Source organism: Dendrobates tinctorius, unplaced genomic scaffold, assembly GCF_039654945.1.
Source record: "Dendrobates tinctorius isolate UK_male_01 unplaced genomic scaffold, ASM3965494v1 ptg000213l, whole genome shotgun sequence".
Lineage (NCBI taxonomy): Eukaryota > Metazoa > Chordata > Amphibia > Anura > Dendrobatidae > Dendrobates > Dendrobates tinctorius.
Window position 1 is genome coordinate 4674434 of NW_027361880.1, and position 26857 is coordinate 4701290.

At 41.8% G+C, this 26857-nt stretch overlaps 1 protein-coding gene across 6 annotated transcripts in view; it reads left to right on the top strand.

Annotated features, from left to right (window-relative positions):
- The window catches only part of ZNF219 (zinc finger protein 219), a 95143-nt gene that overhangs the window by 2692 nt on the left and 65594 nt on the right, over positions 1 to 26857 (top strand). For 3 of the 6 annotated variants that reach the window (XM_073554767.1, XM_073554770.1, XM_073554773.1), the window contains exons 2-3: positions 18100 to 18178; positions 18969 to 19085. The exons of 1 other annotated variant lie outside the window; for it this stretch is intronic. The gene's annotated coding sequence lies outside the window, so the exon portion shown is untranslated. The remainder of the gene's footprint in view (positions 1 to 18099; positions 18179 to 18968; positions 19086 to 26857) is intronic. 2 more of the 6 variants (XM_073554768.1, XM_073554769.1) reach the window with 1 other exon arrangement.

The window sequence follows — 26857 nt, forward strand, 5'->3', positions numbered from 1 at the left end:
TTTTTACATTTTAAAAATTACAATAAGGAAAATAGGCCAATGCAAAAGTTTGGGCACCCTGCATAGTTAGTACCTAGTAGCACTCCCTTTTAAAATATCACAGCTTGTAAACGCTTTTAGTAGCCAGCCAAGAGTCTTTCAATTCTTGTTTGATGGATTTTCATCCATTCTTCCTTGGAAAATTCTTCCATTTCTGTGAAATTCCTGGGTCGTCTTGCATGCACTGCTATTTTGAGGACTAGCCACAGATTTTCAATGATGATCGAATCAGGGGACTGTGAGGGCCATTGAAAAACCTCTAGCTATCGCCTTTTGAGGTAGTCTATTGTAGATTTTGATGTGTGTGATCATTATCCATTTGTAGAAGCCATCTTGTTTTCAAATTCAGCTTTTTTACACATGGTGTTATGTTTGCATCAAGAATTTGTTGAAATTTCATTGACTCCATTCTTCCCTCTACCTGTGAAATGTTCCCTGTGCCATTGTCTGCAACACAACTCCAAAGCATGATTGATCCATCCCCATGCTTAATGGTTGGAGAGATGTTCTTTTCCTGAAATTCTATGCAATTTTTTCTCTGCACATACCTTTGATCATTGCGACCAAAGAGTTTTATTCTAACTTCAGCGATTCACAGGACTTGTTTCTAAAATGCATTGGGCTTGTTTAGATGTTCTTTTGCATACCTGTGATGCTAAATTTTATGGTGAGGGTGCAGGAGAGGTTTTCTTCTGATGACTCTTCCATGAAGGCCATATTTGATAAGGTGTCTCTGAACAGTAGAACAATTACCACAACTCCAGAATCTGCTAAATCTTTCTGAAGGTCTTTTGCAGTCAAGTGGGGGTTCTGATATGCCTTTCTAGCAATCCTACAAGCAGCTCTCTCTGAAATTTTGCTGGGTCTTCCAGACCTTATCTTGACCTCCACTGTTCCTGTAAGCTGCTATTTCTGAATTACATATTGAACTGAGGAAAGGACAACTTGAAAGTGCTTTGCTATCTTGTTATAGCCTTCTCCTGCTTTGTGGGCCTCCACCATTTTCATTTTCAGAGTGCTAGGCATGGTGGCTGTTTTTTTCGCACAAGGTTAGAGGAGGCTATGTGTTTCTAAACCTGTGGAATCTGCATCAGCTGGCCTTTCCTAACATTGAGGGTGAACAAGCCATATCCCTTACAGGCTAATTAAGGTCTGAAACCTTGGTCAAAGTTATCTGAGCACACAAATCTCCAAAGATGCCCAAACTTTAGCATCGGACCATTTTTCTTTTTGTAATTTTTAAAATGTGAAAAAATGACAATGTGTATTACTTTTTAGCCTAAAATACAAAACAAATGTGTCATCTTTAACTTTAGGCCTTTTAGAGATCATTTTATCTTCAACTTGCTTAACTGTTCACAATAACAGTAATTTTGACCAGGGGTGCCTAAACTTTTGCATGCCACTGTATATATATATATATATATTTACATTTCATAGAGTTCTACATAGCAGAATAGCCGCTAATACAATTGTCTGTTTTTGTAAAATCATTCTAAAACACGACAGGAAATGACACATGGTTTACATACAGTAGTACCATTAGGGTTTGTGTGTAAAATTCGGGATGTCTAGGTGTTAAATTAAGGGGTTAATCCGTTGGAAAAAAAAATGCGTGGGCTCTTGTAGCCTTGAGAGAGACCATTGTTTTTGCCCCCCCCCCCCCGGCTACAAAAGTCTGCCCCCAGACACCCCAGAAAAGGCACATCCATACGATGCGCCATTTCTGGCATTTATCCTCTCTATTCCCATTGCCCTGTAGCGGTGGCTAATGGGTTAATATTAATGGCTATTATTAATTTAGTGTTTTCTGTACATTTCCCTCCTAGTTTTGAATTCCCCTGACTCCAAATGTATCACCCAACAATACCTTTTTTCTTTCACCCGCGCTGTATGTAAATTAGTTGGGTCCGGTCCGATGGGCGGTGGTTTTACTCCTTCCCTCCTTGCCGCTGTACGCAATATTTCAGGTAATTTCCGAAGCTCTTGTCCATATTTCGCACATGCGCTTTGCAATCTCCACTCGCGCGTGCGCAGTATGCTTTGCCCAACTGCGGGCAAAGCCGAAAAGCATTATACACTAAATACAATGATATTTTTATCTGATAAGTCGAAAATGAGGTGACAGATCCTCTTTAAAAAAAGAAATTCCTAGACAGGTCAGATGTAGTTCACAGAATCTGACGTAGTCCAGCAAACGGATACCTGAAAAGAACATACACCGAAAAATAAACCAAAGATACTTTCCTTTGTTCACCTCGTTCCCCGCTTTTTAAAAAAAAAAAGTTCTGACGTAGTCCAGCGAATCAAAAAGGCTCTTGTCCTCTCCGTTTTTCTTGCGAAGAGATGCAGAAATGGTGCAGAAATCTCTGCATCCAAATACTCAAACTGTGCACTTACCTCAAAAGAATTGAAATGCTGCACGTCATGGGGTTCTACTCCGATATCACACAATGAACACAGCAAGAGATGAGTGAACAGTCCAAGAACCTTTATTACATACAAAGCGAAAGGTCCATAAAACAATCCATAACACAGAGGATAAAATAATCCAGGAATATTTCAGTACCGGGATAAATGTCCCGGGAGATGAGAGTCACAATCCCCCGTTTAGAGATCGATATGGCGGCGTGGCTAGAGATACTTATTCGTATTGGGCTCCTCCAGCAGTAGTTTCCAGGGTAATCAGAGTTTCTCCATGTCTCTCTGGGGTTCTGGCCTTAACATCAGCATCCCACAAAGGATCTATACTGTTCTGAATGTCCTCCTCAGGCCCCCTCTTATATCCAGGGATAGTCAGAAACGTTGAAGGGTTTTCAGGCCTCCCAGCCCTGGGAAGGGTGCCTCACAGATCATGGCACTACAGGGCGAGATTTCTGACATTTGGAGAGCAGAGGGGTCATGAATGGACAGTCAGGAAAAGTCAGCAGGGGTTTGTCAAGATGCTTTGACACATTCAGTGTCACGGGCTTACCGCGACAGACAGGAGCCAGGATCGCAATCGTCTGATTTCTCCTACTCCTGCGCTGATTAGAAGCACTTCACCTTTTTACTGAACGGTGTAAATTTCTTTTAGCAGTGCAGGGGTTAATCTGTTCTGTTGAGAGCTCTTGGAGAGTTTAGGCTCTCAGCTGTGCACTGTTAGCCATTCCTATCTCCTTTATAAACTAGGCCCTTATGCTGCATAGCTGGAGGTAGTTGTTGGTTATTATAGGAGAAGGCGTTTGTTGAGTTTATCTGTGACTGTTGCTAGGTTTTGAGTGTGTTATAATTGCCTTTCTTCTGTTACTTTGGTTTAACCCCATCCTTCACTTCTTGGTGCATTCCTCTGTTATATATGTGAGTATATTTGTATATTTGGTATTTTTCATTACCCCTGTTCGTATTACCTTGTTAGTCTGGTTGGTGTTTTACGGTACACTACTACAGTACTACTCCCCTCTTCCCTGGGTGGGGGAAGGTACAGACTGATTCAGGAGCTAAGGCAAGGTACGTGGCCTAGGCATCTTCACCATCAGAAGTAATTCGGGGAACAGGGCGAGCTAGGGCGACCTTAGCGTTAGGGACAGTGAAGGAGCCCCTGGTCCCGCAACACCCGAGTCTTGATATTCAGGTTGCAGAGGTTATCTGAGTTAATTCAATTATCAAACTTTTGTAAAGTAATCAAGACTTTAGACCAGACTGGGAATACACAGAATGATACAGATCAACAAACAACACTCCTAAGATCAGTAAAAATATGAACATAGACAGAATGTTACTCGACACGCCATATCACACTGCAGAATTAAATCTGCAAGTCAAAAATAAGCAACGTGTGCTTAAGACTTGAGGACTCTCATTCACTTTGCTGGAATCAGGAAACTCTTCAGGTTTTGTGACAAACTTCTTTAGAAAAAAAAGTGACAAATGTGCAAAGGCCCTAATCTGTGTAGTAAATAACAGTTCATAGGATAACTAATAAAAATCCCTGTACAATGGAATCCAAATCAGTAAGAGAAAATAATCAAGAGAAATACTTTGACATAATTGATAATTATATAACTGAGCTCTTTTACATGGAGTAGTAGTACGTGTATGAGTGCAAAATACAAATTGTCTCTACAGACAGGAAGAGGACTAAAACTGTAGTGCCACCAATAGGAAGTAGTAATCCTAAAAGTCAATATCAACTCTCTAACGAACCTTTTAAAATGACTTAGGCCTGTTTCACACTTCCGTTTTTTGCCGTCAGTCAAAATCCGCCAGTTTTAGAAAAAAACGGATCTGCCCCTTTTTTGGGGTTTTCCCCCCATAGACTTGCATTAGAGGTGGATTTTGACTGACGGTCGTCCGTTTTATCCGTTTTTGGACGGATCCGTTTGAATTGTAGCGGTTCCCGGGCGGAGCAGACGGACTCTGAAACGTTTTTTTTGTAGCGACGGTCCGCTTTTTGCAAGTGCGCATGCCCAGAAGATTTGCTCAGAGAAGCATTTTAACCCTGAATATCGTTCTGGCAACGGCGTAACAAAGTTTCTCTCTCTCTCTCTCTCTCTCTCTCTCTGTCCCTTTGCAAATTCGTCGGATCCGTCCAAAAAATGGTCCGCTGACATACGTTTGTTCCGTTATGGAAACGGATCCGTTTTTTCGTCTTTGGCGGATTTCAACTGATCGCAAAAAACGAAAGTGTGAAACAGGCCTTAGGATAAAAAACAAAACCAGAATCTCAATTTGCAGACTCTGTATTGTGTTTTGGGGTACTGCCCCTTGTCAGTGCAAAGTGTGAAATCTGGTTTAACTGGGTGATAGGTGTCTGACCTAGATCCGAGAGGTAATGTTTCTCCTTGTGAAGAGTGACATGTCAAGCCTGACATGCCGAGGTGAGGAGACTTTTCACTGGCAACGCTCCTCTGGGAAATATGCAAATTGTCTCTTCGGAGAGGAAGAGGGCTAGATCTCTAGTGCCACCAATAGGAAGTAGCAATCCTAAAAGTCCATATCGACTCTCCAATAAGCCTTGTCACATGAATTGGGATAAAAGCACAAACCATAATCTCAATTTGCAGACACTGTGTTTCGGGGTACTGTGCCTCATCAGTGCAAAGTGTGAGATCTAGTTTGGCTGGGTGAGAGGCGTCTGACCTGGATCCAAGGGGTAACGTTTCTTCTTGCGGAGAGTGACATATCAAGTCTGACATGCCAAGGTGAGGAGACTTTTAAGCTGCAATGCTCTGGCATACAATGAAGAGGGTCTGGAACCTCATCCCCTGCAATTGGCTGTTTCTAACATGCAATAAAGGGGGTCAGGAACCTCATCGCCTTCAATTAGAGGTGTCTGGCATACAATGAAGAAGGCCTGGAACCTCATCCCCTTCAATTAGTGGTGTCTGGAATACAATAAATAGGGTCTGGAACCTCATCCCCTGCAATTAGCTGAACCGCGGAGGTGCTGGTAGTTGGACCCCCTTTAATTAGATATTGATAACATATCCCAAGTCTTTAGACCTGGAGAATATTAGTGTATGTGTAAACAATGTCTTATAGATGCCAGCATACCAGTTGAGTTTGTAAAGCAGAAGACACTTCAGGAAAAGGCCGCTAGTGGTTTTCCTGAAGAGTCCTTTTTGGCTGTCTTTGCAGCAGCTTTGCCACATCTTTTTATTGACTGTACCTATAAACTAGTAATTAGCTTCCAAACGGAGCAGCCTGAAGAACAGTCAGGGGACTTTTTTAACAACTTCACATCTATCGAAGCCTGATGTGGTAAAAAGAAGCTCAAAAAGACAGAACATATGCACAGTATGTCGTTTTCATATTGCAGTGCATATGGTTATTCTTTTTAGCATTTCCATGCTCTTTTTCAGGTGGATTTCAGGCAGAATCTGAGGGAAAAAGGCAGAGATTCTTAACTGCCTAGGGCTCTAAACGAATGCAGTGGACCCAAGAAATTATGGCAGCAACACAGCTGCAGCAATACCAATATAGCCATCACTCTCAACCTACCAACCCATGGAGGGGATGATTGTTTAGTATTGCACACAAAAAAATCTGCATGTGACATTATTCACACAGGTAATGCAGAGCATCCGGCTTACAGCCTATTAACAATGCCCATACTTTTAGATCAGGTGGGCCACCCAGTGACTCCCAAAAGCATCCTGGGTGAACAGAGGCCACAGTTACAGAGCAATCTGGGCCCAACTGCACCCTGAAAAATAGATGAAGTGCAAAAAACATATCAATATATGTAAGGTATTAAGTTGATATTATGGCCACAATACATAAGCTCGCAACCCACGTCACGGGTCCTCACACTGCCTTTTTTCAGTGATTCTTTAATATTTTTGTGAAACTTGTAAGAATTTTAGAATGCAAGCATATAGGGTCTGGCAAATGTGGCAAATAACAGTCTCTGCCAATTTTCTAATTTAAAAAGTGTTGAAAACGCAAAGCTAGGTTGGATATAACATTGTTTTTATCTTACACCAAGGTGAGTAGATCTCATGCAGACTCTATGGTGGAGAGATACTGGCACTCTCAATGCTTTAAAAGATTATTATTATTTCAAAATATATTATTCTTAAAAAAGTTTTCCCCATGTATAGGACATAGGGTAACTTACTGATCGCTGTGGGTCTAACCACTAGGATCCCTAGTGATTGATCAAGGTTTTCGAACTCAGAGAATGGAGTTCTTCAGCCCCGTCCTGACTAGAGGTGTGCATGTGCGGCCTCCACTCCATTCATTGTCTATGGGACTACATGGCTAGTACTCGACAGTCAATGAAAGGAACAGAGGCCGCGCATGTGCACATCCTTTACATTCAACACTGGGCTGTAGCGCTCTGTTCTTGGAGTTCTAAAGCCCCGATTTTAGGATCGCTGGTAGTCCCTAGCGATCAGTAAATTATCCCCTATACAATTTTTTGTTTTTAGAAGAATCCTTTAAATCTAGATTTATTTTCCCAGCCTGTACTTGCTGGGAGTACACGAGAGAAAAAACTGAGTCGATTTTTTACAAACTATGCCCAGTGTATGGTAATCAGAATGGTGACACCCAATGGAAATCATGCTATGCACATATCGCTATGGCTATAGTTTACTGATTTAGTAGTAAAATTCAATTTGGGTCTGTCTTCACATTGATGCTGAATTTTTCAAAAGCCCATAAGACAGAGATGCAGCCATCCATACATTTTCCCTAGATGATACAAGTCTGTCAGAGTGAGAGTCGATCTAGATCAGACAACCCCTTTAAGATAAAATTAAAGGTGACAGGTGGATGAGGACAGGCTTAGGATGAATTAGCTTGTCTCCTGGATACAAAATCACTAAATTAATGAAGCTTTGTATCTCTGAGATTAAAATGTACTCTGTTTCTTATAAAACTCTGAGTTTTGGGAAGGGGCTGTGTGAATCTGATCAATGGCTTATGGACTACAGAGATTAAGTAAATGGTTTTTTTTATTATCAAAAACCTAAGAATGGCCTAAACAGAAATGAAGAGCTGGAGCAGCAAAGGAGATAAATGAAATGACGGGCAAATAGCGTAATGTGGCTTATGTTCTAGTGTGAATCCACCTCTGTAAGGTCTAGGTGCAGCAATTCACAGTATATTACATGTGGATCGAGGTCTCAAAACTGCATTAGGTCTCCTACACACATCTGTATAAAACACGCACATGAAAAAACAGTCCCGGGACAACAGCTTTTCCATCAGTGTGTCGTCCGAGTGTCTGTTTTTACCATCATTGTCAGTGTTATTCTGGTATGGATAAAGAAAGAAATTACAAAGTTTCTCCTATACTTTGCAGTGTTAAACTCTGACAGCACACTCATGCCATCCATATACTGTACATCTTTTTCACGAACTCATAGACTTGTATTGGCCCACGACAACCTGCTGCTGGAAAAAAAAACGGACATGTGAATAGCACCTTAGTTTAAAATGGGTATCCGTGAAAAAATGGTAAATTTCCTACGTGATTTTAGATAGAGTACAGAGTAAATAATACTATACTAAAGAAATACCGTAATATTTATTGACTAACATGGAAATGATATCTGTAACATTTAATATCATGTATGTTTATTTATAATTAAATATTATTTAGAGATGCGCAGCACAGTAACGGCGCATTCACACATCCTTGTGAAATCTCCGAGTGTTGTTCGATATATTTGGACCCACAGAGTCTCAAAGATCCAATCATACATCCGTGAAAATGATGGATTCGAGAAAGACCTTGGTGAAATTTAGATTATGTCCTACTCTGATCCATTGTTGAGGTTTAGAAAAGGACATAGTGGTTAAAAAAATCGAGTAACACACCAATATTGACATGGATTTGTGACTGTACCCTTGGTTTCCTGGCACAGGAAGAGCGAGTTAAAACTGAGCAAGCAATGTCAGACAGATACAACCCAATGTCGCTAGGAAGGGGAAAGAGCCAAATGAAGGGGAGAAGGTAAGAATAAACTGTTGCACACCTATGGGTGGTGTCACTGTGGCATATACTTTTCGGGGACATATATCGTGACATTGTATTAGGGTACGGTCGATCACAGTTTTGTGGAAACTGGGGCTGCAACTGTTGGGAGTCACTTTCTGACACTCCTTTTGATTCCCTGGCTAATACTGTTATTTATGGTAATGTGGCTGGATTTTTTTTATTTTTGCAACATGGTAGAGGCATATGTGATTGCCACCATATAGTGAATGCTGTCTGGCAATTTTTTTAGGGCACTATGGCCACCAATGATCAGGGCCTCAACTGGAATGTGTGACGAAGTTTGTGACGGGCATAGTATGAGGGTATTAGGCATAACACTGTATTAGAGGCTCTGGTAGGGCTGGTTCTATAAAGTAGTGTAATTACCACTTCAAGGGGGCACAGTAAGGCCTCATTCTCACATCCTATTTTCTCATACGTGTTTTTCATCAAGTTGTTCAATTGGCAGGGTTTATTTGCGGACCAGGTGTCCACCAAGAAAAAACAAAGACATGTCCAATTTTAATTTGTCATTGGCAAGTATCAAACTTGCCAATGAAGTATATGGGTCCGCGAGAAACTCAGTCAGCACACTATTGGCGTCATAATTACATCCTAGTGCTCTCCGTTTCTCACTGACTGATAGCAGAAGCTGACAAACCTCAATCTGTTTTTTTTTTTGCATATTAGAAAAACTGATAAATCAGTGACAGTGATGAAATCTGATCCACCATGTCAATGGAAATTCATCCTTTTTTAGTAAGAGAATGATCTATATATATATAAAATTGAATGTTTGTGTGTATGTATGTGTGTATCCGCCACACCCACTCCACATAGTCGCACCCAATCACTAAGCATCTCTCATTTCACCAGAGCTGTTTAAAAGAGGCTGAGCTGTGATTGGTTGCTATGAACAACAGTTTTCCCGATCCACAACACCTCAGCAGACACTGACCGGGTGGGAGAAATCTAGCATCCCCGGAAACATAAGCTCCCAGCCATTGTCTGCCCACCACAAAGGAGCAGAGCGCACATGACAGAAATGAATCACCCCCACCCTGCCCATATACCTATCACATATCCTCTATCCCATAGTCCCATAGGCACATCTTCCCTCTTAAAGGGATCTCCGGTATGGAAGTCAGGTCAAATCCACTCTTCGCTCTGGTTCTGACCCCAGGCCCCTCTTAAAGGGATCCCCGGTATGGAAGTGAAGGCAAATCCATTTAGCGCTCTGGTTCTGACCCCATGCCTCTCTTAAAGGGATCCCCGGTATGGAAGTGAGGGCAAATCCACTCTGCGCTCTGGTTCTGACCCCAGGCCCCTCTTAAAGGGATCCCCGGTATGGAAGCTAGGACCGTTCCACTTACTGCTCTGGTTCTGACCCCAGGCTCTCTTAAAGGGATCCCCGGTATGGAAGTTAGGGCAAATCCACTCTGCGCTCTGGTTCTGACTCCAGGCCCCTTTTAAAGGGATCCCCAGTATGGAAGTGAGGGCAAATCCACTCTGCACTCTCGTTCTGACCCCAGGCCTCTCTTAAAGGGATCTCAGGTATGGAAGTTAGGGCAAATCCCTCAAGGCTCTGATTCTGACCCCAGGCTTCTATTAAAGAAATCATTGGTATGGAAGTCAGGGCAAATCCACTCAGCGCTCTGGTTCTGACCCCAGGCCTCCCTTAAAGGAATCCCCGGTATGGAAGTTAGGACCGTTCCACTCAGCGATATGGTTCTGACACCAGGCTGATGGGATGGTGTGGCATATTAGAGGTAGTAGTCCGGTGGCTCTGATGGAATGATGTGGGATATTAGTGGCAGTAGTCTGGTAGCTCTGGCTGACAGGATGATGTGGGATATTAGGGGTAGTAGTCCAGTAGCTCTGGCTGATGGGATGATTTGGGATATTAGGGGTAGTAGTCTGGTGGCTCTGGCTGATGGGATAATGTGGAATATTAGGGGTAGTAGTCCGGTGGCTCTGGCTGACGACATGATGTGAGATATTAGGGGTAGTAGTCCGGTGGCTCTGACGGGATGATGTGGCATATTAGTGGTAGTAGTCCGGTGGCTCTGGCTGAAGGAATGATGTGAGATATTAGGGGTAGTAGCCCGGTGGCTCTGACGGGATGATGTGAGATATTAGTGGTAGTAGTCCGGTGGCTCTGGCTGACGGGATGATGTGAGATATTAGGGGTAGTAGTCCGGGGGCTCTGACGGGATGATATGGGATATTAGTGGTAGTAGTCCGGTGGCTCTGGCTGACGGGATGACGTGGGATATTTTAGTGAATGCGGCTATGTGGAGTGGGCGGGGCTCTACACCTACACTCAGCTTTTTATATACCGTATATATATATATAATCATTATAATTTGTTATAACTAACCGTAGTTAGTTACTATGCCTGAGCAGCATCGGGCTCTTCAGCTAGTACATTATAAAATCAAGTTTTGCTGAATACGGAACCTCAAATTATATAATTACTCATTGACTAGTCTTTCCTTTTCAAAAAGAGGTTCTACAGCAGCTGAATTTGTTAGACTGACCATTTTTTGATTTCAGTGAGACAGTTTGGTGATGACTGTGATGTCAGATCTGTGCATTAGAAGTACCGCATTATACGTGGTCTCTTACAGTGGGTGGATCCACTATAAATCTGTCTGTGCATGGAAAGAAGTCGAGGACAAACAGGAACCTGCCTGTGACCCAGGATGCCGGATGGCTCTACATTTTACTTCTATATATATATATATATATATATATATATATATATATATATATATATACATATATATAAATATATATATATCACACACACACATAGAGAAGTCATTATATATAAATACATTGGATAGGAAGCAGCCGAATCCTATGTGGACGAAGACTGGAAACAATCAGTCATGTAAAGAAAAGTGTTGGCATAAGCACAATACAATAGACATGATATGTGGAGTACATTGTTTGATGTATTTGAAGATGGCGATTGCTTCTTGCGTCACTCGGGTGACTTTGATAAAGAAATAAACAGGGCGACTGTAGTGTTAATATTCCATCTGCAGAGCTGCGTTAACAGAGGAGAAGCCCTGATTATTCAATCAATCTTATTAATATTCATTAGAGATGATAAATATTCATCGTCCTGTTTTAGACGACTTGTTTCTATGGCAACCATCTACCCTCCACCCCCCCACCCTGCCCCAAACAAACACACACAGCTCTGTCACAGCACCTCAATCAGACACAGATGCACCCTGTGCTATTCCAGCACTCCATGCATCGGGCCTCACTCCTAAAAGTCTGCAGCCGTTCTGATGGCTGCATTGTGCACAGCACATCTACATGATATCTTCACTGATATCACTTTATCAGAGGGTATGCACAGGGGTGACCTTCCCCAAAAAAGATATCTTCCGTTCTGATTCTTCATCCATTCCTAAATGTCATATAAATGAGATAATATGCTACAAAGGACACTGTATGCAGCGTACATTCATGTCATACAACATGCTCATCTGTATATTGTTTTATTTCATAGTCTGCACTGCAGTCTATAAAAATGATATATGTTTATGTGACAGTGGTGGAAGTAACCATTCAGCTGATTGAGGCAGCAAATGAAGCATCACATTACCCATTGCACTTGGGCGGCGTGTATGACAGAGCAGGACTATTGTCACAATGTGTAGAACACCAAAGGGAAGATTTTACTGGGGGAAAAAAAGCTAAAAATGAGTTACCACTCTTCTCTTAATAATGCCGTCCCTGGAATAAAATGCTATTTCAACCATTCTTCAGCACGTGCAATTTACAATGGAGAAAATGTCTATCCAGTAGGACTGTAACCAAAAAAAAACCTACTCCCCATGTGTGTCACCACAAGGATCACAGAATGCCTGTCACAAGGCTTAAAGATAATGCATTGTATATGACTTTAATGCACATATTTAAATGGCTGCACATTTTACATTCATGGTATATCAAGCATATACTATGACGGATTGGATATGTATTCTACTCTCTCTAACTCAATTGTCCAGGACTCTATCTATCTATCTATCTATCTATCTATCTATCTATCTATCTATCTCCAGTCTATCTATCTATCTACAGTTTCATGCAAAAGTATACACCCACACAGCTTTTTACCTATTTTGTTACAACACACTTTTTTCTGAAAGGCCACAGAGGCTGCAACACCATTAAGTAATAGGCACCTATAACCAAACCCCATGAAGACCAAGGAGATCTCGAGTAATTCAGGGACAAAACTGTTGAGAAGTACAAGTCAGGGTTCGGTAATAAAAAATATGGAAATCTCTGATGATCTCCCGGAGCACCATCAAATCCATTATCATCAAACAGAAAGAACATGGTACCACAACAAGCCTGCCAAGAGAGGACTGCCCACCAAAACTCATCTCGGGCAAGGAGGGCATTAATCAAAGAGACAGCACAGAGACCAAAGATAACCCTGAAGAAGCAGCAGAAGTCTCAAGCAGAGACTGAAGTATCTGACCAGATGAATTGTTGTGAGTTCATTTTTCCCTTCACCATTGAGGTCTGATGAACTCCCTCCTCTGGTGAAGGAAGGTAGTGAGACTGATTACCAAACACCTGGGCAGCTAGATGATAACTGGGTGGCTGGAATTGAGGACTGGATATAAGGCTGCCGACGCCCTTCTTCCTGGCTGGTGATTTTCCTGCTGGATTCTTGGAGACCAGTCTGATTCCTGCGCCTCAAAGCTAAGTTTTTCTGCTCTGCTTTGTACTCTTCAGTTTTATTTTTGTTTTGCCTTGTTTTTTGGGAGTTCTGCCATCCCCGGCCGGGGGTGAGCTGAATTCCATTTTTGTCTCTGATCTGTTGATCTTTTGCTCTGTCTTCAGAATATGCCTGAGTGCTGATATAGTCTTTTGAAGCCTAGCGACATCAGGGCCTGTTTTTCCTATCAGTCGGTTGGCTCATTTTGATAGGGTTTTTGCGGATGGCAGACAGCAGCTTTCCTATCCTGTCCTATGTAGTTAGCTTGGGCCCCATCATTTGCTCAACCTATCTTTCTATCTGTGTTAGTGTTTTCATCTTGCTTCACAGTCATTATATGTTGGGGGCTGCCTATTGCTTTGGGGTCTGCTCTGGGGCAGTTTAGTTTTTCCCCTTTCTGTCTTTAGGCTATGTAGCTCTCCGGCTGTGATCGAGGGGTCTAGGGCACCGTAGGAACCCCCCACGGCTACTGCTAGTTGTGGATAGGTTCAGGGGTCTGCAATCCGATAGCTGACAACCTCTCTGGTTTTTCTGGACTTAGCTGGTATTTTGTTTTTTCCTCCTTCGGTGACTCATCATAACAGAATCCTTGTGCTTTCTTTTCCCGAAAGTTCTCCCCATCCAAACGTAACTATGATGTGGGGAATCGGGAACTGTTGGCCATGAAATGGGCATTTGAGGAGTGGAGACATTGGTTGGAGGGAGCCAAACACCAAGTCGTGGTCCTTACTGACCACAAGAATTTGATTTACCTGGAGTCGGCCAAGCGCTTGAATCCTAGACAGGCTAGGTGGGCCTTGTTTTTCACACGTTTTGATTTTGTGGTCTCTTTTCTTCCAGGCACTAAGAATGTCAAGGCAGACGCCCTCTCTAGGAGTTTCCTTGCTGATTCTCCTGTTGTGACTAAGCCTGCTACCATCTTAGGCGAGGGGGTAGTTCTTTCTGCCATCTCGCCCGATTTGAGACGTGCTCTGGAAGAGTTTCAGGAGGACAAACCTGAGTGTTGTCCCAGTGGAAAGTTGTATGTTCCTGACCAGTGGAGGAAGAGAGTGATGTCTGAAGTTCATTGCTCTGCATTGGCTGGTCATCCAGGTATTTTTGGTACTAGAGATCTGGTGAGTCGGTCTTTTTGGTGGCCCGCCTTGTCTCGTGATGTCAGGAATTTTGTGCAGTCCTGTGGGACTTGCTCCCGGTCTAAACCTTGTTCTCGCTCTAGTGGCTTGTTGATGCCTTTGCCGGTGCCCAGGAGGCCATGGACCCATATTTCAATGGATTTTATCTCTGAGATGCCTTTCTCTCAGAGAATGACTGTTATTTGGGTGATTTGTGATAGATTCTCTAAGATGGTCCATCTTGTACCACTCCCTAAGTTGCCATCTTCCTCTGAGTTGGTGCCCTTGTTTTTGCAACAGGTGGTTCGCTTGCACGGGATTCCTGAGAACATTGTATCTGACAGAGGAGTTCAGTTTGTGTCTAGATTTTGGAGGACTTTCTGTTCCAAGCTGGGAATTCAGTTGTCCTTCTCCTCTGCGTTTCACCCTCAGACCAATGGGCAGACGGAGATTGTAGATTGTAAGCTTGCGAGCAGGGACCTCACTCCTAATGTCACTGTTTGAATTGTCTTAACTTGTATTGAATTTATTGTCTGTACATGTCCCCGCTTAATTGTAAAGTGCTGCGGAATATGTTGGCGCTATATAAATAAAAATTATTATTATTATTATTATTAACAAACCAGACTTTGGAGTCGTATTTGAGATGTTTTATTTCTGCCGATCAGGATGATTGGGTTTCATTTTTGCCCTTGGCCAAATTTGCTTTAAATAATAGAGCTAGTTCTGCCACTTTGATGTCACCTTTTTTTTGTAACTTTGGTTTTCACCCTCGATTTTCTTCAGGGCAGGTGGAGCCTTCTGCCTGCCCAGGTGTTGACACTGTGGTGGAGAGAATGCACCAGATCTGGGACCAAGTAGTGGATAAGTTGTCTCTCTCCCAGGAAAAGGCCCAGCGGTTTTCCAACCGGCGTAGGACCGTTGGTCCCCAGTTTAAGGTGGGTGATATGGTTTTGTTGTCATCAAAAAATATCGCTATGAAGGTGGCTTCTCCTAAGTTTAAGCCTAGATTTATTGGACCTTACAAGATTTTGGAGATTATTAATCCGGTCTCTTTTCGGTTGGCTCTTCCTGTCACATTTAAAATTCATAATGTGTTTCATAAGTCCTTGTTGAAGAGGTTTGTTGAACCGGTTGTTCCTGTGGTGGCACGTCCTGACCCTATATTGATTGAAGGTAACATGGAATATGAGGTAGAGAAGATACTGGATTCCCGTCTGGCTAGACGGAGACTCCAGTATTTGGTTAAGTGGAAGGGTTATGGTCAGGAGGATAATTCCTGGGTCTCTGCCTCTGATATTCATGCTGAAAGATTGGTGCGTGCATTTCATCGGGCTCACCCGGATCGCTCTGGTGGCATGGATGAGGGTTCGGTGACCCCTCCTCAAGGGGGAGGTACTGTTATGAGTTCATTTTTCCCTTCACCATTGAGGTCTGATGAACTCCCTCCTCTGGTGAAGGAAGGTAGTGAGACTGATTACCAAACACCTGGGCAGCTAGATGATAACTGGGTGGCTGGAATTGACTAGATATAAGGCTGCCAACGCCCTTCTTCCTGGCTGGTGATTTTCCTGCTGGATTCTTGGAGACCAGTCTGATTCCTGCGCCTCAAAGCTAAGTTTTTCTGCTCTGCTTTGTACTCTTCAGTTTTGTTTTTGTTTTGCCTTGTTTTTTTGGGAGTTCTGCCATCCCCGGCCGGGGGTGAGCTGAATTTCATTTTTGTCTCTGATCTGTTGATCTTTTGCTCTGTCTTCAGAATATACCTGAGTGCTGATATAGTCTTTTGAAGCCTAGCGACTTCAGGGCCTGTTTTTCCTATCAGTCAGTTGGCTCATTTTGATAGGGTTTTTGCGGATGGCAGACAGCAGCTTTCCTATCCTGTCCTATGTAGTTAGCTTGGGCCCTATCATTTGCTCAACCTATCTTTCTATCTGTGTTAGTGTTTTCATCTTGCTTCACCGTCATTATATGTTGGGGGCTGCCTATTGCTTTGGGGTCTGCTCTGGGGCAGTTTAGTTTTTCCCCTTTCTGTCTTTAGGCTATGTAGCTCTCCGGCTGTGATCGAGGGGTCTAGGACACCGTAGGAACCCCCCACGGCTAAGGCTAGTTGTTGTGGATAGGTTCAGGGGTCTGCAATCCGATAGCTGACAACCTCTCTGGTTTTTCTGGACTTAGCTGGTATTTTGTTTTTTCCTCCTTCGGTGACTCATCATAACAATGAACACAAAAAGCTTTTACTTCCATAAAAAATTGTAAGGCTCATTTTGAGTTTGCCAAAAGACGTGAGAGACTCCCCAAATGTATGGAGGAAGGTGCTATGATCAGATGAGACAAAATTGAACTTTTTGGCCAGTAAGGTAAATGGTATGTCTGGCGCCAAACCAACATAGCTCATCACCCCAAGAATATCATCTCCACAGTGAAACATGGTAATGGCAGCAATATGCTGTGGGGTTGTTTTTTGGGCAGCAGGGATAGGGAAGATGGATGGTGCAAAGTACAGGGATATTCTTGAGCAAAATCACTGTTTCAGTCTGTCAGTGATTAGAGACTGGGACGAAGGTTCACCTACCAACAAGACAGTGACCCAAAGCATACTGCCAAAGCAACAGTTGAGTGATTTAAGGGGAAATGTGCAAATGTTTTGGAGTGGCGTAATCAAAGCCCAAACTTTAATACAATCAATGATCTGTGGTCAGACTTTAAGGGCTCATAATCAGATGCGAGAAACTTGGACGAGTCTTGCACGTCAATACCCTGCACTGCCGCCAGCACTCGGATCGGAGCGTTCAGCTGCATAGAAATACTTGCAGCTGAATGCTCCCATACAAGCGTCATCCGCACTGCCCGGGTATTTTATGTACGAGACTCATCCGAGTTTCTCGCATGTGAGTATGAGCCCTATGATTGCTGTTCACTAGAGGAAACCATCTAACTCGAAGGAGCTGGAGCAGTTTTGCTTTGGTGAATGGGAAAATATCCCCGTGGCAAGATGTGGAAAGCTTATAGAGACTTATCCAAAGCGAATTGCAGTTGTAGTTGCAGTTGCTGCAAAAGGAAGCTCTACAAAATTCTGACTTTAGAGGGGTTGAACAGTTATGCACGTAGTTTTGAGTTATTTTGTCCTATTTGTTGTTTGCTTCACAATAAAAAGAAAAACAAATGTTCACAGTTGTAGGCATGGGGTGAATACATTTGCACGCCACTGTATCTATTTATCTATTCATCTATCTATCTTTCTATCTATCCTTGCCGTCAGCAGCCATAGACTGTCAACCAAGTGCCACTTCTCACAACTATTCCCCCAAAATGAACGCTTGTGTTGTCAATATGGAATGGTGGGTTGTTAAGCCACCGCCAGACACCTGCTATTTTTTCAGGATTCTTCTAGCTGTAGACCCAATTTTCTGCAGGTTTTTCAGCGTTTGCTTCTTCTCATGCCATATTACATAGGTTTGCTCCAGACAGATTGCGTCTTTGTCCTCTTCGTATTTAATTTAGTTTAATAGTAGTCAGTGGCTGAATGAACAATGTAACCTCTTCAGACATTCAGACATGTGTCAGAGTTTTCTGGGCAGATTAATTGAATGTAACAGATCAACATGCATATAGTTGTGTGAATGCATGCTAATGTAATTCAGTCAGCTATGCTTATGTGTACCAGATAATGCCATCTATAATAATCATTTTTAACAATTATGGATGTTATTTTCATACTTTTCTAGTTCAATACTTCAACATTAGAAAACATATGAGGTCCTGGGACTGAATGCCAACTTATGAAATCCCATAGACATCTAATAGGTAAAGTACCACTTCTACATTGTTCTTACAGAATTTTGGTGTTACAGCTGAGCTCGGAGTGTAGTCCATTCACACTGTCACTGAGGATTTTGGCCTAAAATCTGCAGTTCTATACTCTCCTGAATAACGTTGCAAAAACATCGTTCTTTCTGTGGAAAATTTGTGTGCGGATATTTGTCCATGGAGCAGGCAGAAAAGCAACAACAATAAATTGCTTGCTACTGTTTATCTGCAGATTCCACATGAAAAGTTGTCACTTTGAATAAGGCTTCATTCAGATGTCTGTGCGTTTTCTCATTCGCAAAAAAAGTTTACTGCTATGGGTCAGATTTTCATCAGTGGTTGTGCCGTTTCACAGTTTTTTCCATCATTGTTTCATCCGTGATTTTCTTGTATGCAAAAAACAATGGCTACACTTTTTCCTGCTTATTGCAATGTTAAAAATGGACCGGGCGGCACATGGATGGCATCCTTGTGCCTTCAGTAATTTGACTTATATTTATGGTTTTGGCCATGACTCAAATTAAAAAAGGACATGGTCTGTGATTGTTTGTAATCACATGAGAAATGAAGCTATGAGTGTATCTGGGAGGGCAGGCAGGGCATTTTCCCCAGGTACAGTCTACAGTGAAGTGCCATTCGGCTGCCTATTTGTCAGTCCGATGTTTTCAGGGGGTGCATTTGGCCGGCCCCAGGAGTAGGATTCAGCCTTTTTCCAAACCGGTTGTCAAACTGATTGCCAATTCAGAGACCATGTATAACGTTGGCTTCCTGTATTCACTTCTTTCAGACACGAGTACAATTGAACCTCTGACCGACAGTATTTCTGGGTCAGGACGATGTCATTATAGATCAGTTGATCTGCTGACGTCACTCTTGCTCTGCAGATGAGGTGGACGTAAGTAAGGTAAGAGCTCTAATGGAGCTGAAGAAACACGAGTATTATTGGTGATGGGGGATATTTGGAGCATACATTGGGAAGAAAAGTGTGTGGGGATAGTATAGGGGGAGAAAAGTGTGAAAGGACAGTATGAAGAAGGAGAATGAATAGAGAGCATGGTGAGAAAAAGTTTGATGGGGCACAGTACAGAGACTCTGTAGTGTGGAGGCAGTAAAGACGGGAAAGCATAGGCAGCATCAATAGTAAAAAGATGGTCACACTTGTCAAAGACTATATTTGACAAGTGTGACCAACCTGTCAATCAGTTTTCCAAGTGATGCTACAGATCGCTTGGAAAATGCTAGTATTCTGCAAGCTAATTACACTAGTGTTTAGCGGGAATACGCATGCCAATTCCGCATGTGTATTTCCCGCGGCAGGTAGTTGCCGAAATTTCCGCAGCAATTCCGAACGTGTGTACATAGCCTAAAAGTACACATATTTAGTATTGCCGCATCCGTAATGACCCGACGTATAGAACTGTGCCATTAGTTAACCTCATTTAGTGAACACCATTAAAAAAAAAAACAAGGCAAAAAACAGTGCTTTATCATCATACCGCCAAACATAAAGTGGAATAACACGCGATGAAAAAGACGGATATAAATAAAAATGTCATCTTGTCCTGCAAAAAACAAGCTGCCATATATATACCCATCACCAGAAAGTAAAAAAGTTATAGCTCTCAGAATAAAGCGATGCAAAAATAATTATTTTTTATATGAAATAGTTTTTATTGTATAAAAGCGCCAAAACATAAAAAAATGATATAAATGAGGTATCGCTGTAATCGTACTAACCCGAAGAATAAAACTGCTTTATCAAGTTTATCAAGTTTACCACACGCGGAACGGTATAAACAACCCCCACTAAAAGAAATTCATGAATTGCTGGTTTTTGTTCATTCTGCCTCCCCAAAATCAGAATAAAAAGTGATCAAAAAATGTCATGTGCCCAAAAATGGTACCAATAAAAACGGCAATTCGTTCCGCAAAAAGCAAGACCTCACATGACTCTGTAGGACAAAATATGGAAAAATTATAGCTCTCAAAATGTGGTGATGCAAAAACTATTTTTTGCAATAAAAAAGCGTTTTTTAGTGTGTGACAGCTGCCAAACATAAAATCCGCTATAAAAACCCACTATAAATAGTAAATCAAACCCCCCCTTATTATCCCCTTAGTTATGGAAAAATAATAAAATAAAAAAAAGTATTTATTTCAATTTTACCGTTAGGGTTAAGGTTGGGGTTAGGGTTGGGGCTAAAGCTAGGGTTAGGGTTGCGGCTAAAGTTAGGATCGGGGCTAAAATTAGGATTACAGTTACTGTTGAAAATAAAACTCATTCCCTTCCAAGCTCTGCCATGTGACCAAACAGTGGTTTACCCCCACATATGGGGTATCAGCATACTCAGGACAAATTGCACAACAACTTTTGGGATCTATTTTCTCCTGTTACCCTTGGGAAAATAAAAAATTGGGGGCGAAAAGTTAATTTTTGTGAAAAAAATATGATTTTTTATTTTTACGGCTCTACAATATAAACTTCTTTGTAGCACTTGGGGGTTCAAAGTGCTCACCACACATCTAGGAAAGTTCCTTAGCGGGTCTAATTTTCCAAAATGGTGTCACGTGTGGGGGGTTTCCACTGTTTAGGCACATCAGGGGCTCGCCAAATGTGACGTGGCATCCGATCTCAATTCCAGCAAATTTTGCATTGAAAAGTGAAACGGCGCTCCTTCCCTTCCGAGCTCTGCTCTGCGCCCAAACAGTAGTTTACCCCCATATATGGGGTATCAGCGTATTTAGGACACATTGTGCAACAACTTTTGGGGTCCAATTTCTCCTGTTACCACTGGTAAAATAAAAAAAATTTGATCTGAAATACATTTTTTGTGAAAAAAGTTAAATGTTCATTTTTTTAAACATTCTCAAAATTCCTGTGAAGCACTGAAGTGTTAATAAACTTATTGAATGTGGTTTTGAGCACCAATGAGGGGTGCAGTTTTTAGAATGGTGTCACTTTTGGGTATTTTCTATCATATAGACCCCTCAGAGTGACTTCAAATTTGATGTGGTCCCTTAAATAAAAATGGTGTTGTAAAAATGAGAAATCGCTGGTCAACTTTTAACCCTTATAACTTCCTAGCCTGGCTTTTTTATGGCTCGGGGGCAAGAAGTGGGGTCTTCCTGGGTCTCCTACCGTACAGTCCCTTTTCATTCAGACGCCGACGGATAGTACGGGTTGACACTGTTGTACCCTCGGACTGCAGGGCAGCTTGAACTTGTTTGGATGTTAGTCGAGGTTCTTTATCCAACATCCGCACAATCTTGCGTTGAAATCTCTTGTCAATTTTTCTTTTCCGTCCACATCTAGGGAGGTTAGCCACAGTGCCATGGGCTTTAAACTTCTTGATGACACTGCGCACGGTAGACACAGGAACATTCAGGTCTTTGGAGATGGACTTGTAGCTTTGAGATTGCTCATGCTTCCTCACAATTTGGTTTCTCAAGTCCTCAGACAGTTCTTTGGTCTTCTTTCTTTTCTCCATGCTCAATGTGGTACACACAAAGACACAGGACAGAGGTTGAGTCAACTTTAATCCATGTCAACTGGCTGCAAGTGTGATTTAATTATTGCCAACGCCTGTTAGGTGCCACAGGTAAGTTACAGGTGCTGATAATTACACAAATTAGAGAAGCATCACATGATTTTTCGAACAGTGCCAATACGTTTGTCCACCCCCTTTTTTATTTTGGTGTGGAATTATATCCTATTTGGCTTTAGGACAATTCTTTTTATGTTTTTTCATTTAAGACAAATTAAATGAAGATAATAATACCAAAGAATTTGTGTTTGCAATAATTTTCAGGAAGAAACTGAGTATTATCTGACAGAATTGCAGGGGTGTCAATACTTTTGGCCACAACTGTACAGCTAGGTACAGAAATATTTGGACAGTGACCGAATCTTCTAGAATTGGGCTCTGCCTGCCACTATTTTGTATTTAAAAAGAAACTACTGAGATGCAATTGAAGTGTAGACTTTCAGGTTTAATTAACCCCTTCACACCTCAGACTGTTTCACCTTCATGACCGGGGCAAATTTTGCAATTTTGACCAGTGTCACTTTATGTGATAATAACTCTGGAATGCTTCAACGGATCCTATTTATTCTGAGAGTGTTTTCTTGAGACATATTGTAGTTCATGATAGTGGAAAAATGTATTCGATATGACTGTCATTTATTTGTGAAAAAATGGAAATTTGGCAATTTTTTTTAAAGTTTGGCAATTTTCAAACTTTTAATTTTCATGCCATTGAATCAGTTATATCAGACTAAATACTTAATAAATAACATTTCCTGTATGTCTACTTTACATTAGCAAAATTTTTTAAACAATTTTTTTTTGTTAAGGAGTTATAAGGGTTAAAAGTTGACCAGTGATTTCTCAGTTTTCCAACAAAATTTAGAAAACCATTTTTTAGGAAAGTGACTTTGAGGGGCCTATATGACAGAAAATACTCAAAAGTTACATAATTCTAAAAACTGCACCCCTCAATGTACTCAAAACCACATTCAAGAAGTTTATTAACCCTTCAGGTGCTTCACAGGAATTTTCGGAACGTGGAAGGAAAAAAGGAACATTTAACTTTTTGTCACAAAAATTTTACTTGACCCAATTTTTTTTTATTTTTGCAAGGGGTAACAGGGAAAAATGAACCCCAAAATTTTTTTGTGCATTTTCTCCCGAGCATGCTGATCCCCCAAATGTGGAGGAAACCACTGTTTAGGCACACGACAGGGTTCGGAAGGGAAGGAGCGCCATTTGACTTTTTGAATGTAAAATTTCATGGATTAATTAGCAGACGCCATGTTGTGTTTGGAGATCCCCTGATGTGCCTAAACATCACAAAACTCCCACAAGTGACAGCATTTTGAAAACTAGACCCCTTAGGGAACTTATGTAGATGTGTAGTAAGCACCTTGAACCCCCATGTGCTTCACAGAAATTTATAATATTGAGCCGTGAAAAAAATCACATTTTCCACACAAAAATGTTTTTTGTTTTTTTAGCCCCAAATTTTGCATTTTCACAAGGGTAACAGGAGACATTGCTCCATACATTGTGTTGTGCAATTTCTCCTGAGCACGCAGATACCCCATATGTGGGGGTAAAATACTGTTTAGGTTCACGGTAGGGCTCGGAAAAGAAGGAGTGACGTTTTGGAACGCAGACTTTGATGGAATGGTCTGCCTTTGTCATGTTACTTTCCAGAGCTCCCGATGTGCCTAAACAGTGTTAAACCCCCACAAGTGACACCATTTTGGAAGCTATACCCCTCAAGGAATATATCTAGAGGTGTGGTGAGCACCTTGAACCCCCAGCTGCTTCACAGAAGTTTATAACGTAGAACAGGGAAAATAAAACAATCACAGTTTTCACAGGATAGCAGAGTATGCAGATGCCCCATAACTTGAAAACTACTTTTAAAGCACAGAGTAAAGCTCAGAAGGTGTTCACATTTTTCTGGACTGGTTTGAGGGTGCCATGTCGCATTGGCAGAGCCCCTGAGGTGCCAAAACAGCAGAACCTCCCCCCGTAAGAGACTCCATTTTATAAACTACACCTCTCAATGAATTCATCTAGGGGTGCAGTGATCATATTGACACCACAGAGGTGGGTCACAGAATTTTATACCATTGGGCAACGAAGGAAAAAATAGTCATATTTTTACCATCAAAATTTTGTTTTGGTCCCAAATTTTACATTTTCACGCTGGGAAATGGGTAAAAATGACACCAAAATTTGTCCCACTATTTCTGCTGAATGTAGAAATACTCCAAATGTCGCTGTACAGTTCTGCTTAGCCATATGGCAAGACTCGAGAGGGACGGAGCGCTATTGGAAAATAGAGCTCTGTCCCTCCCGAGAATTGCCATATGGCTAAGCAGTACTGTTATACCGGAGGCATCCTGGAGCTCAGAATTTTCTATAATAGTTTGCAGACTCCATGCACAGAGCCCCTAAGTGCTAGAAAAACAGAATCCCTCCTTAAGTAACGCCATTTTGGAAATTATACCCCTTTGGGAATTTATCTACAGGTGTCGGGACCATTTTGACTCCATGGGAGTTTTCCAGAAATAAGCAGCAGCGGATGTTGCCGAGTGGAAATTGCAAACTGCCGTTGTAGTGACCAGTACGTTGTATTGACTGTACTCTGTAGTGCCCGTACATTGAGCCCAGCTCATGCACCAGAAAATTAGGCGGGCTCTCATCGCTACACAAATGACAAATGACGCTAAATGTGGATCAGGCACAATGGAGCTCAGAAGAGACGTGGCATTTGAATTTGGAAGCACAAAATTTGCTGAATTTCTTTTGAGGGCGAGGGTTATTTAATTTTTACAGGGCCTTTGTGCTACCAGTAACGTAGAAACCCCCTATATTTTGGTTAACAAATGACGTACCTGAGTTGGGACTTTCTCTTTTGTGGATGGAGTTGAAGCTTTTTTTTGGAACATTTTCCGTAACAATTTGGATCACATTTATCCGGCGCTCTACGCTGAGCATTTATATCGGGGTTTCCCTTTAAATCTTCAAGTGATGCAATTCAGTTGAAACCCGCGAGGAAGCCACACACTATAACGAGGCAGCAGAGTTACGCTGGACTCCGTCTAGTCTCTGTACAGTTGTGTCCTTTTTTTTAAGAGGTGCAGAAAACTGTGGCCACTACCCTTTTATGCACTCCTAATAAAAAGACAGGCATCGCCAGATCACAGGCCAGACAGCGTACACAGTGCGAAGAAAGAGGGTTAACCACAGTGCCTCCATCTTCCTCATTATAGGGAAGCTTCCGCCGAAGGTTCCATCTGAATCACGTATTTCAGAGATTAACACAGAAAACCCGGTGTAAGCGTTCAGCACAGGATAAATGAGAGCCAAGCTTACTGCAATCTTTGGGAGACAGAATAAAAAAATCAACAGCAGGTGAAGAATTGATTTTATTTTTTACGCCGTTTCTCATGCGGTATAAATGATTAGACAACTTTACCCTTCAGGTCGGTGCAATTACAGCGATACCAGATTTATATAGTTTTTTATGTTTGGCTGCTGTCACACACTGAAAGACGCTTTCTGTTTTCAAAAACTAGTTTTTTGCATCTCCATATTTGGAGAACTATAATTTTTCCATATTTCTGCTGACAAAGTCATGTGAGGGCTTGTTTTTTGCGGAACAAGTTGAAGTTGTTACTGGTACTGATACCATTTTCTGGCTCATGCCATTTTTTAATCGCTATTTATTCCGATTTTTGCGAGGCAGAATAAACAAAAAAACAACAATGAAAGAATTATTTCTTTTTTATGCTGTTCTGCGTATGGTAAAATTGATAAGACAGCGTTATTCTTTGGGTCAGTACAATTACAGCGATACCACATTTATATAATTTTTTATGTTTTGGCTCTTTTACACAATAAAGACTATTTTATAGAAAAAATTATTTTTGCATTGCTTTATTCTGAGAGCTATAACATTTTTATTTTTTGTCTGATGGAGCTGTATGGTGACTTGATTTTTGCGGCACAACATAATGGTAAACGGTCTTTTTTTGCCTTTTTTTTTTTACAGTGTTCACTGGTTAACTAGTGGGATAGGGGTTAACTAGTGGGACAGTTTTACAGGTCGGGTCGTTTCAGATGCGGTGATACCAAATATGTGTATTTTTATAGATTTTTTTATACTAGTATTTATTTATGGGTACAATATATATAAAAAACTTCCTTCTCTCTTATGTCCTTTGTCACTCTTAGGTCCTCTACCAGAGGCCTGGGAGTTTGAGGGTTCTGCGCAGGATTTTAGTTGTTCCCAGCATTGCCCCTTTCTGGACAGAGAGTTCAGATATTGCTCCTGAGATCTGTTGTAACCACTTTCACAACTTAGGGGTCACTGCTCCAAGTGCTCCTATCACCACTGGAATCACTGTTGCCTTCACCTTCCACATCTTCTCCAGTTCTCCTTTGAGGCCCTTGTATTTCTCCAGCTTCTCACATTCCTTCTTTCTGATGTTGCTGTCATTTGTCTACTATCACAATGTTTGGTTGGTTAGCCAACACCTGCATATCCCTCTGGATCTTGAAGTCCCACAGGATTTTAGCCCTTTCATTCTCCACCACTTTTTCTAGGTTCTCCCACCTGGACTTAGGGAGACTTAGCCCATATGCGGTGTAGATGTTCCTATATACAATTCCCGCTATTTGGCTATGGCGTTTAGTATACGCTGTTCCTGCTTGCATTTTGCATTCTGACGCTATGTGTTGGACTGTTTCTGACTGTTTCTTTGCATAGCCTGCACCTTGGGTCTTGTCTTGTGTGGTATATTCCTGCTTCTATGGATCTGGTACTTAGTGCTTGCTCTGGTGCCGCTATGATTAGTGCCTCTATGCTGTCTCGGAATCCAGCTTTTTCCAGCCATTGGTAAGATTTCTCCATGTCAGCCACCTCCATTATCTGTAGATGGTACATCCCATTCAGCGGCTTGTCTTGCCATGGCGCTTCATGTTCCTGTTCTTCCTCCAGATCTGTTGTTGCTTTAGGCTTTCTCTCAGCATCTTATCTTTTGGTGCCATTTTTCTGATGTATTCCTGTATACTCCTTGTTTCATCTGTGATGGTGGCTTGGATGCTTATCAAGCCTTGACCACCCTCCTTTCTGTTGGTATACAATCTCTGGGTGATA